General features: G+C 45.8%; 1 protein-coding gene across 2 annotated transcripts in view; it reads right to left on the bottom strand.

Annotated features, from left to right (window-relative positions):
- CEPT1 (choline/ethanolamine phosphotransferase 1) overlaps window positions 1–9,895 on the bottom strand; it is a 71,539-nt gene that overhangs the window by 49,079 nt on the left and 12,565 nt on the right. The gene's annotated exons all lie outside the window — the stretch shown is intronic.

Raw genomic sequence — 9,895 nt, 5'->3', positions numbered from 1 at the left:
CTACCTAAAACAGCACATCCGAGTTTGCAGTTAAAAACCCACAGCCCCCCCAAACCACCCTAATGCTCCACCACCTGCTCAGCACCACTTGTTGAGCTTCTTGCCGATTTGCAGATCCACAGAAGTTCAGCCTAAGAGCACCAAACTCTTTGCAGTTTAACAACCTCCTCAATGCTAGGATAACCTTCTTCCTCCTCTCTCACTCTTTTCTAAAGAGACAGGGATGAGCAGCACCCAGCAACCGCTCCATACTCCTGACGGACTGCTCCAGAGTTACATGCCCCCACTGCATCTCTGACCCTTTCTACCCCTCCCCTGCAGTCCCACCAACACAGAAGAGTGTTCCTGAGGGCTGGGCTGGGTCCTACCTCTCCTACTGAAGACTTCTGACAGCTAGTCCCCCTGCAGGAAGTTGGGCACTGTCAGACTGCGCTGGCTGAGGAAAGTCTGAAGACTCAAGTAGCCAACCCAAAGACTTCCCTCACTGCTACGGGACTTACAGGCCCCTGAGGGCATGAAGTACTTTAATTGTCCTGACCAGCCTCACCTGGGACCTCCTCACACACTCTTTGCCCATGGCCCAGGCTTGAGCACCCAGTCCCGGCCTGAGCTATGTTGTAGGTAGACATGCCTTCAGTTCTGCTCCTGGCTTTATTTTGTGGACAGACCTCAGACCTAGATAGTAGGTAACTTTCCTCCAACCTCCTCTCCTCCATGGACCTCAAATGTGCACTCAGTCCGGTCTCTAGTCCCATCTGCTGCTGCTCCTGACTGAACACGTTGGACAGACCCAGAACCTTGTTCATCATCTCACCTTGCCTGGGGCTGTCCATGGACCCTCTTATCACCACCCTGCTCTGCCTACCTGGCCCAGCTCCCTGGTTGGTGAAGGCACTGCCTGTGCCCAAGTGACCCCAAATTCACCTTCCTTGAGGAGTAGCCCCACTCCTGCTGCTCCCTGACAAGGTGAGATGTTCCAGTCAGTTCCCATTGAGTTCACCACCATTTCCTCGTTAAGGAGTGGCTGCATTCATACTTGTTGTCCTTGCCAGTTCCTGTAAACTTGTTCTTCCTCTACTCCTGGCTGACTGCAGTAAACCTACAGGCTTGGTCTAGACAAACTGTGACCTAAATGACACCAGTGTCTTCTTGTGAGACTGTAACTGAAAAGAGGGCTGACTTTCTCACCTGCTTGGTGTGCAAGGTGGCTTTATAGCATTACTCCTGAAATGAGACCCACAGAGTGCTGCAAGGACAGCAAGGATGGAGGCATCTGTCAGCAGCACTGGAGATGAGGCATGCCAAGGAGTCGCAGCCCTCTTGCTAAGACTGACAGGAATGCTAATATAAGACTATTAAAAAAGGAGAAAAGCCTGTTAGAATGGCAACATCCAGCAGCCACTCAAATTCTTGGTGAATCCTCACCCTACCACCTGGACAGCTCAGAGTTGTCAGATTGCGTTAAGCTTAAACACCACTCATCAGGTGGGAGAGGTAGAGTACAAAAATATCATATATTTCCACCCAAAGCGAAATGGGAGGCTGCCAACTTGGGGTGGGCGGCAACTTTGGTGGTAGAGAAGAATGTGGAAGAAAGATGCGGTAAAGCTGTGTATTGGCTTTGTGTGGCAAGGTTTTGGTAGCGGGGGGGTTACAGGGGTGGCTTCTGTAAGAAGCTGCTGGAAGCTTCCCCTGTGTCCGACAGAGCCAATACCAGCCAGCTCTAAAACGGACCCGCCGCCAGCCAAGGCCAAGCCAATCAGTGATAGTGGTAATGCCTCTGTGATAACATTTTTAAGAAGGAAAAAAGTTGCTGGGACAGAGAAATGGCAGCCAGAGAGAGGAGTGAGAACATGTAAGAGAAACAACCCTGCAGACACCAAGGTCAGTGAAGAAGGATGGGGAGGAGGTGCTCCAGGCACCAGAGCAGAGATTCCCCTGCAGCCCATGGTGAAGACCATGGTGAGGCAGGTTGGTCCCCTGCAGTCCATGGAGGTCCACAGTGGAGCAGATATCCACCTGCAGCCCGTGGAGGACCCCACACTGGAGCAGGTGGGTTCCCGAAGGAGGCTGTGACTCCATGGGAACCCCGCGCTGGAGCAGGCTCCTGGCAGGACCTGCGGATCTGTGGAGAGAGGAGCCCAGGGAGCAGGTTTTCTGGCAGGACTTGTGACCCCATGGGGGACCCACCCTGGAGCAGTGTGCTCCTGAAGGACTGCACGCCATGGAAAGGACCCATGCTGGAGCAGTTCGTGAAGAACTGCAGCCCATGCAAAGGACCCATGTTGGAGAAGTTCGTGGAGGACTGTCTCCCGTGGGAGGGACCCCACGCTGGAGCAGGGGAAGAGTGTGATAAGTCCTGCCCCTGAGGATGATGAAGCGGCAGAAAATAACGTGTGATGAACTGACCGTAAACCCCATTCCCTGTCCCCCTGTGCCGCTGGGGGGGTTGGTAGAGAATCCGGGAGTGAAGTTGTGCCCGGGAAGAAGGGCGGGGTGGAGGGAAGGTGTTCTGAGATTTGGTTTTATTTCTCATTACCCTACTCTTGTTGGTTTGTAATAAATTGAGTTAATTTTCCCCAAGCTGAGTCTGTTTTGCCCATGACGGTAATTGGTGACTGATCTCTCCTGTCCTTATCTCAACCCATAAGCTCTTTGTTATATTTTCTCTCCCCTGTCCAGCTGAGGAGGGGGAGTGATAGAATGGCTTTGGTGGGCACCTGGCGTCCAGCCAGGGTCAACCCACCACAGTCTTTTTGGTGGAGAATGCAGGCAATGTGAGGAGTTTGAGATAAGGATAGTAACTGAGAGAGGTAACCGGCAAAACATGCACTGAACGCAGCTAGAGTTAAGAGCTGCATGACAAGCGGGGAATTCTTTTTGTTAATGTGAGTGAAGATTTTGTGTGATGAATGTAGATTTTAATGATAGTTCTTTAAAATGTGATGCACAGAGGCGAGGGGTGGAGTGTATTGGCTTTGTGTAGCAAGGTTTTGGTAGCAGGGGGGGCTACAGGGGTGGCTTCTGTAAGAAGCTGCTGGAAGCTTCCCCTGTGTCCAACAGAGCCAATACCAGCTGGGAATCCTCGCCCTACCACCTGGACAGCTCAGGGTTGTCAGATTGCGTTAAGCTTAAACACCACTCATCAGGTGGGAGAGGTGGAGTACAAGAATATCATATATTTCCACCCAAAGCGAAATGGGAGGCTGCCACCTTGGGGTGGGCGGCAACTTTGGTGGTAGAGAAGAATGTGGAAGAAAGATGCAGTAAAGCTGCAAAGAAAAAAGCCAACAGAGAACATGGCAAGGACTGAGCGTCATCTTCCGAGAAGATGGGGCAGGAACTAGATAGGTGCTTGTAGTGTTACAGAAGGAAACTGTTCCAGCTGACTCATCCTTTATGCACTGAAACACGGTCGTTATGGTTTGGGGTTTTTTTATTATTATTTACAGAAAAATTATTAGCAAGTCAGGCCATCATCACTTAAAAAAAAAAAAAAAAAAAGAGAATTAAAGGGATTAGCCCAAAGGGCAAAATGTATGCAAGTCACTGGAGACTGTTAGAGAGCAAATGCATGCCAGCTAGACTTGGGGAAGGAGGGGGACAGCCAGCATGGCTGAACTGGGTTAAGGCAGCTGTTAGATGTAGGGAAAAAAAGCCTTGCATAAATTGAACTTGCATCCAAATAAGCAGGTAACTTAAGGGACAACAAATATGTTTTTCAAACATCAGGAGGAAGTCTGCCAGGTTTTTGAGATCAAGTTATAGAATGAGTCCTCAAAGAAAAGTCTATCAGAAAAAAATTAAGATATTGGTATCCATGACCACCACAGAAGAGCCCAGAAAGGTTCGCATCTTTTCACCACAGGGAACTGACAGATCTGTCTGAAACTGAGATGTTGGTGAGACATTTCAAAACAAACTGATGAACAGTAATGAGTTTATGAATGAACGGGATTATACTCTCATGTTCAAACAAGAACCCTGAAGGAATAAAAGATGAAACAGCTGAAATAAGTTCTCACTGAGAACTGCTTTAGCACTAGAGGACAGGAGAGTGGCAAATACAACACCAACTTTTTGAAGTGTTCCCAGGGACGTCTATGGAGCCGTAAGAGCAGCACTTTCTTGTCCATACCAATAAAATAAGTAGAAATAATAAAAATGGAATGATGGAATAGCAATGCTAGACTGTGTAGGAAAACGTTGTGACATTGCAACAACAATGTAGTGAATTTCAATGGGAGATCTTACTGTTTTAAATTAAAACCCTCTCTCCCTCTCATAACCACAGGCAGGTACCAAGGTAGGTGTCCATGTGGTCTGGACAGTGTTGCTTGCTGTGACATGGAGGATGACACCAGCTTCCACATTCTCCTCACATCTCCTGGGTGGTTCTAGTTTTGGCAACTACTTATTGGCTTTGAAAGCACCTTTTCATGCCCTTTAGGAGCTGACAGATTGATCTTTTGGCTATCCATCCTTCCTCACTTGTGTGAACCATCTGGATTTACTTACTATCCTTCCCCTTCTTATCTAGGTGTCTTGTGACTCCTACTCTGTCTTCCCACCATCATCTCTTAAAGGCCTGAGTTTTCATTTTAATCTGTTGCCTTTTTTTAGACTGACATTAGTTTCCTGAGCTGGAGGTCCTCAGTAGCTACAAATAGATGTGCTGGGATCTTGATGACCTGCTAATCCCAGTGCCATCAAATGCTGCCATTCTGACATTTCTCCTGCCCCTTGTTTCTTCTGCTGCTCCCATGGCTGTTCATCCTCTCTCCAGACTGGTCTTCTCTGTCCTATTACAATTCTCTACAACCAAAGAAAAGTCTCTGCAGGTTCAGTTAAGACAAGACCTACCTCACAAATCCAGTAGCGCTTACGAAAGGAATTGGTGTCCCTGCAAACAGGGATCAATGCTCAATCATCTACCTGGACCTCCTTCACCATAGTTCTCCAGAAACTAGGCCGCTATCGCAAAAGAGGGACTGTCCTCAGCTGTATGAAAAGCTGGTTTAAAGAGAAGAAACAAAGGCTGACTCAACAGTCAGTTTCTCAATGAAAGGAAGAAGTCCCAGATACTCCTGTTGGAGCTTGTACTCTTCAATATTCACAAGGTATTTAGAAAAGTGGGTGAAGAGCAAGATGTCAAAGTCTGCCAGTGGCACAGCTCTCAAGAACATTGAAAAATGCTTCAGAAGGTTCTCATAACACCAAATAACTGAGCAATAAAACAAATTATGAAATTCAGTGTACATGAATGAAAACCCTTGTGTTTCCATACACAATAATGAGCTCTGAATGAGCTGTTATGTTCAAAGAGAACAGCAAATTTAGTAGATCAGTCCACAAAATACCAGCTCAATAGTAAAGAGCCCTGGAATATAAGAAATTATCAGGGAGGTATAGAGAGCAAAACAAAAACAAAAGCCACTGTAACTCCATGATGCAATGACATTTTCATCATTGGATGATCATGGTCCATCCATCTGAAAAAGATTATGGTGGATCCAGAAAGCTACGGAGAAGGGTAACAAAAATGGTCAAACGTTTGAGATATAGTTTCTGTTCAGACAACACCTACACAGAATTTCCCAGTCTAGGAAAAGAAAGACTGCAGATTAAAAAAGTCTACAAAATCATTTTTTACTTGGACGTAGTAACTTGAGGCCTGGTTAAACTGACTTCAAAAAGTTAACAGAAAAATATAACACGCAAAGAAAAAAAAAAATCAAGGGGTATTAAACATAAAGATACCACATCTGTTTAAGAGCTGGAAAATGAGAAGTACCAGTGAAGTCTTGCATATGATCATAGAATCATAGCATCATAGAATCACAGTATCATAGACTAGTCTGGGTTGGAAGGAACCTTTAAAGCTCATCTAGTCCAACCCCCCTGCCATAAGCAGGGACATCTTCAACTAGATCAGGTTGCTCAGAGCCCCATCCAACCTGACCTTGAATATTTCCAGGGATGGGGCATTGACCACTGCTCTGGGCAACCTGTTTCAGTGTTTCAACACCCGCATTGTAAAAAAATTCTTCCCTTATATCTAGTCTGAATCTACCCTCTCTTAGTTTAAAACCATTACCCTTTGTCCTATCACTACAGGCCCTGCCAAAAAAGTCTGTCCCCATCTTTCTTATAAGCCCCCTTCAAGTACTGAAAGGCTGCAGTAAGGTGTCCCCGGAGTATTCTCTTCTCCACGCTGAACAACCCCAACTCTCTCAGCTTTTCCTCATAGGAGAGGTGTTCCAGCCCTCTGGTCATTTTTGTGGTCATTTTTGTGATCATTTTTGTGATCATTATGTCTTTGTACTCTTTTCTAGGCATCCACTATTGGTCTCCAATCTGATTTCTTTCCCCATGTTGATCTCTGCTGGAGAGACAATGATGAGCTGGATGGATCTTCAGACTAATCCAGCACTGACTACTTATGCTTTTATGTCCTGCTTTTGAAAGCAGTGCCACCTCCCTCTCCATTTGCCAGAAGCCGTCTTCGGACTGCACTGCTCTACACTTCCCAGATCCACAAGAGGAGGACAGCTAGGGCTCTGCCAAATTCAGCCTTGGTATATGCTCCCACTGCAAAGTGTGCCACTAGAAATCTGTCACAATTTGTTCACTCAGATCACACGCTGTAGGAAGTCCAGGGTCGGTTCCACACTGTCCAAAACAGTTTCACAGCTGAACCTGCACATCCCTGGTAACAAGTATCTGCACATTAACTAATTTTCTAGTATTTCTGCACACCTCCACCCCAGCAGCTGACTGCTGGCTTGCCAGGAAGAAATGACCTGATGGGCTCTAGGGTACCTAGCTTCCAGGTCGCCTCTCAGGCTACATATGGTTGAGACACCATCCCTGGAGGTATTTAAAAGACATGTAGACATGGTGCTTAGGGACATGGTTTAGTGGTGGACTCAGCAGTGTTAACTTTACGGTTGAACTCAATGATCTTAAGGGTTTTTTCCAATCTAAATGATTCTATGATTCTATAAATGGCTGGGACGGACCTCTGTGAAGATTCATGTTCGCATACAGAAATGCTGGTGCTGTGGTGGGTTGTCCTCTAGCTGAAAAGTAACATCTTTGCACATGGATAGTTCTGGTCAGATACTCCCAGTCACCAGGTTAGGCTGATGTTAGCAACTGGCCCAGTATCACTTTGCTTCCCAGACTGTTTTGTCCAGCACTCACTGCCACTTTTCCTCTTTGGATCCAGAAGTTCCTAAAAGGCCTTACGCTGATTCTTCCTGAATATCTGCTTGAAAGTAATATGTTTTAATTCATAGCCTAAATCCATGGTTTTCATATTGCTATGTACTTAACACAGCAAGCGTGATGTGTAACTGCAATGCCTTCTGCCAGCCAAGGCTGCACATAGGGATGGCTGCCAGTAACTTCCACTCCTGGGGCCACAGCCAGCGTTCCCAGGACTCTAGTTTTTCTGTCACAGACAAACTCTTAACAGATCATAGGAGTTCAAGGATGAACAGTGCAGAAAAACAGAATCTGTGCTACAGATGATGTGTCTGGATGAGGAGCAGTTCCAACAACCCACAAGGTCCTTGGCTGTTGGAAGTCCCTTTGCTCCTGCTGTTGGCGCAGCCTTCCCACATCAGCACACCAAGGGGCCTCTCTTGGCTGTGTGATCCTTTCAACTTTGCGCTGATGTTGTTCCAAGAAAGGCGTCTCTATTCCTTCCATAGATGGCTTGGCTTTGTCTTTCTGAATTGCACCAAGTGTCTTCCATTACTAGATCGCAAGGAAATAGCCCATTCCCTTTTTTCCACCAAATCCTACTCATCCCATTTCTTCAAAACCTTGCAGTGAGGATTCTTCTCTGAATTTTCAGTATCTCATCATTGCCTCTAGAGAAAACTCAGGCTAATGGACCACTTTGCTAGGGTAAAAGAGGTTCTAGAAGAAAGAAGGTGGTGTGTCTCAGAATGTCAAATCTGGAATCCTCCCAGCAAAAGGAGAGGGTAAGTGAACTCAGCTTCATTAATTTCTTTGGAGATTGTTGGAAAACAGAGGAAAGACTTCTGTCAGAAGACAGGATAGGTGAGTGACATCTGTTGGAAGAGTATCACAACAGGTGACTGCAGCACTAGATACAAGACACAAGGCTGCTTTTATTCCCTTTCTGATTGCTGTCCTGTCATATTGGGACAGCATGGAATGGAGCCAATTTTCTTCATAGCAGCTCATGTGATGCTGTTTTGGATTTGTGAGGGAGACAGTGTTGATAACACACCAGTGTTTTGGCTATTGCTGAACAGTGCTTGCACAACATCAAGGCTTTCTCTTTTTCTCTCTGCATCCCTCCCAGCAAGCAGGCTGGGGATGGACAAGTTGGGAATGGACATAGCCAGGACAGTTGCCCCAAACTGATCAAGGTGATATTCCATACCATATGATGTCATTCTCAGCAAATAAAAGCTTAACAAAAGGAGGAGGATGCAGAGACATTTATGGTTGCAGCATTTGTCTTCTCAAGTAAACACTATACACACTGAGACGCAGGAAATGGCTAAACATCTGCCTGCTGATAGGACATGGTGATTAGATTCCTTATTTTGCTTTGCCTGCATGCAGCTTTTGCTTAACTGTCTTTATCTCAATCCACAAGTCTTGCTTGTCTTCTATTTTCTCCCCATCCTGCAGGAGAGGGGAAGGAGTGAGCAGCTGGGTAGGTGCTTGATAGATGGCCAAGGTCAAACCGTCACACCCACATACATGTGTGGAATATTCCCACTTTTCACACAAAATGATTGCCTCCTCACTACTGCTTATATTTGACAGGCAGGCTTGGCTAAATTTACACTTCTTCCATGCTTTCTGGAACAAGCACAGATGAGACTGCAGACATCCTCTTCACTGACATCACTGGCTGCTCAAAAAAATCATCTCCCATAAATTAGCCTCTTTGCTTTGCACATTTACCAATAAAGGACACACAACATCTGTGCACACCTGCTCCATAAGCAACTTGGCCTGTCAGGCTACAGGTCACTGGTCCAACCAACAGTCCTTTCCTCAGGCACCCAGCTGTCTTGCATGTGCTCCTAGCTCTGCGATACTTGGGCTGCATGATAACGTAGGTCATGAGGCCCAATTCATGCACATCATTCTCTCCACTGTGAATCAGCCCTTCATTAGATGTCTGTTGTCCTATGCTAAACTATGGGATTTCTGCCCCAAAACACTCACTCCACACACAGCTAACCCATGGATGCCCATGATAATATCATCCTTACTTGCCTGCTCTATCACGGGCACTTGCCTCTTATACAGCAATCTCAATAATTAAAGAGTTTAGGTCCATTATAAACTTTCTTCTTCGCTCACCATTGCGTGTTTGGTGTATCATCTTCTCCTACATTTGGTCTATCTCAAGCTATTCAGAGCAGGGACCATCTTTTTCTTCCCTTGGAAGAAAAAGCCTGTCTCTCTAATCCACTTGAGATTTTCACACTATCAAGATGCATATTAATTATGAACATAGGGCTGATACAGTCTACTAGGCTCTCCAAAGATCTATCTCCAAAGCAACATCCTTCACCAAAACTCTATACATACATACACTAGGCATCCATGTGATAATAGAGAAAAACCTTACTGATGATAATTTGATTAAAATACAGAAAATAAGAATAGTTGCAAACAGTCTCCCATGAACAGAAATCAGCAATGGAGTTCTACAGGGATCAGTGATGTTGAATATAACCATAAATGGACAAGAAAAAGAACAATGACAAATTCTGTTGGCAAAAGTTATTCATGGCTGTAACAATAAGGACTGAAGAACTGCAGAAGGGCCTTACAAGATTCAATGACATGGACAACAAAGGGTAGTGAAAGGCGCCCATACAACACATGACAG

Source organism: Haliaeetus albicilla, chromosome 26 (assembly GCF_947461875.1).
Source record: "Haliaeetus albicilla chromosome 26, bHalAlb1.1, whole genome shotgun sequence".
Lineage (NCBI taxonomy): Eukaryota > Metazoa > Chordata > Aves > Accipitriformes > Accipitridae > Haliaeetus > Haliaeetus albicilla.
The sequence above is the reverse complement of the archived record's forward strand: the minus strand, read 5'-3'. Positions and strand labels throughout refer to the sequence as shown.